Consider the following 6,586-nt stretch of genomic DNA (forward strand, 5'->3'; position numbering starts at 1 on the left):
CCATCCAGGGGGACAAGTGTTCCCAAGTTCCTCTTCAAGACATGCTCCACATCAAAAAAGTACTTCCAGATAAGAAAGCCACAGTGTGAAACACTAGCCAAGGATGGTGACATTAGCCTCAAAAGGAATACAAAACCCCTCTGAACTTGAAGGCCCTCATCTCCAGGCAGCAAAACAGCACAGATTTAAGCACATAGTTAATACACACTGCTTGTCACAAACTTCTCATGGTCAGTCACACCTTCTTCCCTTCAGAGACGGTGATGTTCATTATAGACATACCGTCTTCTGCCTACTATATAGACAAATAGAGGAAGTCAATGTAAAGGTAGGAGTTTGGTTTCCATATTTAATGAAACTATACCAAGTTATCAATGGACTTCGCTGTGAACTCTGTAACCAAACTGGTTGAAGCAGTAAGTCAAACAAAATGGATTAGATGACAGAGGGGCTTACACAGACTATGTTTTCAGGGAGCCTTCCATAAAACAAAACATACAGGAGTCGTAAGTAAAACAGCATGGGTAGGGGCAGTTCAGTAAGAAACAAAGTATATTTTCAGAGTTCTTGAGGTTGGGATTTGATATTCAGAATGCCAGCATCTGTAGGTCTGCAACTACTGTGCTTGACTTGGAGGTGGTCCTTTCTGGCCATGTCTTTCCACAATTGTCACGGGACAATGAGTTTTAAGCATTTTTATCTCTCTTTTTTAAATTTTTATTTATTTATTTTTAATTGGATATTTGTTTAAATTTCAAATGTTATCCCCTTTCCCAATTTGCCCTCTGGAACCTCCTATCCCTCCCCCACTTCCCCTGCTTCTATGAGGGTGCTCCCACATCCACCCAACTGCTCTCACCTTACCATCCTAGTGTTCTTCTACACTGGGGCATCAAGCCTTCACAGGACGAAGACCCTCCCCTCCCATTTGATGGCAGATAAGGCCCCTTCAACTCATTCTGTCCTTCGCCTAACTCCTCCATTCGGGTCCCTGTGCTCAGTCTGATGGTTGGCTGTGAGCATCCACATTTGTATTGGTTAGGATCTTGCAGAGCCGCTCAGGAAACAGCTATTTTAGGCTCCTGTCAGCAAACACTTCTTTGTATCAGCAATAGTGTCTGGGTTTGGTGTCTGCATGTGGGATCAATCCCCAGGTGTGATAGTCTGTGGATAGCCTTTCCTCCAGTCTCTGTTCCACTCTTTGTTCCTGTATTTCCTTTAGACAGGAACAATTATTTAACAGGGTTAAAATTTTGAAGATGAGTGGGCCACTTCTCTCAAACAGGGGGCCATGCCTAACCTCTGGACATGATCTCAACAGGTTCTTCCTCCCCTTTGAGGGGTATTTCAGCTGATGTCATTCCCGTGGGGTTCTGGGAGGATCTTGTTTTCCTGTCATCTGGGACTTTCTGGTTGCTACCCCCAGTTCCCCATCCCTTATTCCTATACACCTCTGTTCAATTTCCTGACCCTCTGTACCTCTCTGCCATCTCCTCTCATACCTGATTCTGCTCCCCTTTTCTCCTCCCCCTCCTCTCTTTTTCTCAAATCCCTCCAACCCTCTACTTCCCCTGATTATATTGTTCCTGCTTCTAAGTAGGACTGAAGCATCCACTCTTTGGTCTTCCTTCCTCTTGACCTTCATGTGGTCCTTAAGTTGTATCTTGGGTATTTTACACTCTACCTAATATCCACTTATCAGTGATTATATACCATATGTGTACTTTTCTGACTGAGCTACCTCATTCAGGATGATATCTTCTAGATCCATCCATTTGACTGTGAATTTCATGAACTCCTTGTTTTTAATACCTGAATAGTACTCCATTGTGTAACTGTACCACAGATTTTGTATCCATTCCTCTGTTGAGGGACATCTGTGTTGCTTCCAGCTCCTGGCTACTAAAAATATGGCTGCTAAGAACATAGTGGAGCATGTGTCCTTATTACATGTTGGAGCATCTTCTGGGTATAAACCCAGGAGTGGTATAGCTGGGTCCTCAAGTAGCATTATGTCCAATTTTCTGAGGAACTGCCAGAGTGATTTCCAGAGTAGTTGTACCAGCTTGCAACACCACCAACAGTGTAGGAGTGTTCCTCTTTCTCCAAATCCTTGCCAGCATCTGCTGTCACCTAAGTTGTTGATGTTAGCAGTTCTGACTGGTGTAAAGTAGAATCTCAGGGTTTTGTTTGTTTGTTTGTTTGTTTGTTGTTTTCTGTTTTTTTTTTTTTTGATTTGTATTTCCCTGATGACTGAAGATGTTGAACATTTCTTTAGGTGCTTCTTGGCCATTCAAGATCCCTCAGTTGGGAATTCTCTGTTTAGCTCTGTTCCCATTTTTTAATAAGGTTATTTGTTTCTCTGGAGTCTAACATCTTGAGTTCTTTGTATATATTGAGTCTTAGTCCTCTATCTGATGTAGGATTGGTAAAGATCTTTTCCCAAACTGTGGGTTGCCGTTTTATCCTATTGACAGTGTCCTTTGCTTCACAGAAGCTTTGCAATTTTATGAGGTCCCAATTGTCAATTCTTGATCTTAGATCATAAGCAATTGGTGTTCTGTTCAGGAACATTTCCCCTGTGCCCATGTGTTTGAGGATTTTCCCCACTTTCTCTTCTATTAGATTTAGTGTATCTGCTTTTATGTGATCCTTGATCCACTTGGACTTGAGCTTTGTACAGTATGATAAGAATGGGTCGATTTGCATTCTTCTATATGTTAACTCCCAGTTGAACCAGCACCATTTGTTAAAAGTGCTGTCTTTTTTTCCACTGGATGGTTTTAGCTTCTTTGTCAAAGATCAAGTGACCATAGGTATGTGGTTTGATTTCTAGTTCTTCAATTCTATTCCATTGATCTACCTGTCTATCTCTGTACCAATACCATGCAGTTTTTAATCACTATTGCTCTTTCGTACAGCTTGAGGTCAGGGATGGTGATTCCCCCAAATGGTCCTTTATTGTTGAGAATAGTTTTCACTATCCTGGTTCTTTTCTTATTCCAGATGAATTTGAATATTGCTCTTTCTCAGTCTATGAAGCATTGAGTTGGAATTTTGATGGGGATTGCATTGCATTTGTAGATTGCTTTAGGCAAGATGGCTATTTTTATTATATTAATCCTGCCAATTCATAAACATGGGAGAGAGATCTCCCATGTCATCTTCAGTTTCTTTCTTCAGAGACTTGACGTTATCTCTTCATATAAGAGCACCACTTCTCAGTGATTAGGAGACATTCATCTGACATCAGTTTATCTTTTTAGTCAGTTTGAATGTTGTCTTTCCACATTCAGTCCTGGTTAACATTTCAGCAGAAGAATAACAAGATAATTATTATCATCATATGTACTTTCTGGAGTAACTGCAACTGATTACTGAGCAGAAGGAATCTTAAAACAACCTGAATGTGTCCCCAGAGTGTCAGGTATTGTATCTGAAGGCTCTAAGGAAGAACCCCCACTCTTCTCATTGACATATAGTGACTCTTGCAATTCTGGGTCTCCTGTGGTAGGGAGCTGCATCACTACTTTCTGTACTTCCTTAACATAGATAGCCTTCCCTCATGTAAATCTCCAAATATTCTATTAATTAGCTAGCAGTTGAATTTTATTTTGTTTTAATATTAATTAATTAATTAATTTTTATTCACTTTACATCCCACACACTGGCCCCCTCCAGGTCACCCCCTCTCACAGTCCTTCTCCTCTGAGCTTATGGGAGTATCTCTGGGTATCTCCCATCTCTGGCATAGCCAGTTTCTGGAGGACTATGAGCAACCTCTCACACTTAGGCCAGACAAGGCAGCCCAGCTGAAAGAACATATCCCTTGACAGACAACAGCTTTTGGGATAGCCCCTCTCTAGTTCGAGACCCATATGAAGACCAAGCTGTACATCTACAACATATGTTCAGGGTGGCCTAGGTCCACTAAGTGTATGTTCTTTGGTTGTTTCAGTTACTGAGAGCTTCAAGGGTCCAGGATGTTTGAGTTGTTATTCCTGTACAAGTCCTATCCCATTAGAAGTCATATCCCTTCCTCCTATTTTTCCATAAGAGCATCGTAGTTCCATTCACTGTTTGGCTCTGGGTGTCTGAATCTGTCCGAGTAAGCCGATAGGTAGATCCTCTCAGACAAAAACGTGTTTTGTCTCCAAGCATAACAGAGTATCATTAATAGTATCAGGGTTTGGTGATTGCTGGTAGATGCTCTTCAAGTTTGACCTGTTATTGGTTGGCCATTTTCTAAGTCTCTGCTCTATCTCTGATCATTAAAATTCTTACAGACAGGATAAATTTTGGATGCAGTTTTGTGAAAGAGTTGTTGCCTCCATTTTCATCACTGATTTTGTTTATATGGGTACTGTTCCTCTGTCTGTTGTTTAGTTTGGCTAAATGTTTATCTTGTTGATTTTCTCAAAAAACTAGCTCTTGATTTTGTTGATTCTTTGTATTGTTTTCTTTGTTTCTCACTGATTCATTTCAGCTCTTATTTTGATTATATCCTGCCTTCTACTCCTCTTTGGTGTGCTTGCTTATTTTTCTCTAGAGCTTTCAGGTGTACTTGTAAATTGCTGGTGTGAGAAATTTCTAATTTCTTAATGTAGGCCTATGGTACTATTAAATTTCCTCTTAACACTGCTTTCATTGTGCCCCATAAATTTTGCTATGTTGTGCCCTCCATTTTTATTGAATTCTAGAAAATTGTTAATTTCTCTTTTATTTCTTTACTGACCCAGGGATCATTAAGTAGACAGTTCTTCAATTTCTATAACTGTATAGGCTTTCTACTGTTTCTGCTACCGTCGAAGCCTAGCTTAAATCCATACTTGTCTGATAACAAGTCAGTATTTTATTTTACTTGTATTTGTTGAGTCTTGACTTTGTGGATGCCTACATGATCAATTTTGGAGTAGGATCCATGAAGTGCTGAGAAAAAGTTACATTCTTTTGGGTGAAATAGTCTAGAGATATCTGTTTGGTCCATTTAATTCATAATGTCTGTTAGTTTCGTTATTTCTTTGTTTTGTTTTTGTCTGACTGACCTGTCAGTTTGTGAGAGTGGGGTATTGAAGTCCACCACATTAAAGCATGGAGTTCAATGTGTGCATTAAGTTTTATCAATGTATCTTTTATGAATATGGATACCCTCATGGTTGGTGCTAAGATGTTAAGAATTGGGATATCATTTAAAGAGATTTTTCCTTTGGTGAGTATGAAGTATCTTTCCCTGTCTCTTTTGATTAATTTAGGTTGAAAGTCTACTTTGTTAGATATGAGAATGACTACTCCAATTTTCTTCCTGGGTCCCTTTGCTTGAAAAAATTTCAAATCATATATGCTGAGGTAATGTGTATCTTTCTGGCTAAGGTATTTCTTGTATCCAGCAGAATGATGGATGCTGTTTTCCCATCCATTCTGTAAGCTTCTGTCTTTTTATTGGGGAATTGAGTCCATTGATGTTGAATGACATTAATGACCAATGATTGTTATTTCCTGCTATTTTGATGTTTTTGATGTTAGTCTCTCTCTCTCTCTCTCTCTCTCTCTCTCTCACTCTCACTCTGTGTGTGTGTGTGTGTGTGTGTGTGTGTTCTTTGCTTTTGCTAAAATGGAATTATTTATTTTTATTTTATTTTTTGCTGATATGGAATTACTTCCTTTGGTTTTTCTCTTTTTTTGGATATAGTTATTCTTCTTGAGCTGCAATTTTCCTTATATTTCCTGTAGGGCCAGATTTGTAGATAGATATTGTTTGAATTTGAATTTGTCTTGAAATATCATGTTTTCTTCATCTATACTTTTTGAGAGATTTGCTGAATATAGTAGTCTAGGTTTGTACCTGTGATTTTTTTTTATGGTTGCAAGATACCTATCCAGGCTCATCTAGCATTTAGAGTCTCAGTAGAGAATTCAAATTATTCTATGGGTCTGCCTTATATATTACCTGACCTTTTCCCTCTGGTGCTTTCAATATTCTTTCTTTGTTCTGGAGATTTTGTATTTTGATTATTATGTAATGGTAGAATTTTCTTGTCTGTCCAAGACTAATTATTGTTCCATAAATTTCACATATGTTTATAAGCATTTATTTTTTTTACTTTAGGTTGGGGAAGTTTCTTCTATGATTTTCTTGTGAATATTTTCTCAGCTTTGAAGATGGGACTCTTCACTTTCTTGTATTCCAATTATTCTTAGCTTAGGTCTTTTCATAGTCTCCCAGATTTTCTGGGTGTTTTGTGTCAAGATTTTTTTTAAGATTTAATATTTTCTTTGACTGACATATCAATGTCATCTATTAGATTTTCTAGGCAGATGATCCTCTGTTCCATCTCCTTTATTTTGGTGGAAATGCTTGCATCTGTTGTTCCTGTTCTCTTCCCTAGATTTTCCATCTCCATGATTCTTTTTTGCATCTATTTCCACTTTCAGGTCTTGCACAAATTTGTATATTTTTGTTTAGGTATATTTTCCTGTATAACTTTAAGGGATTTGTTTCCTTTTTAAAGGCTTCTACTTCCTTAATTATGTTTTCCTGTGTTTGTTTGAGAGAGTTATTTATTTCTTCTTGAAAAGCTTCTATCAT

This window comes from Grammomys surdaster, unplaced genomic scaffold (assembly GCF_004785775.1).
Source record: "Grammomys surdaster isolate TR1022 unplaced genomic scaffold, NIH_TR_1.0 257, whole genome shotgun sequence".
NCBI lineage: Eukaryota > Metazoa > Chordata > Mammalia > Rodentia > Muridae > Grammomys > Grammomys surdaster.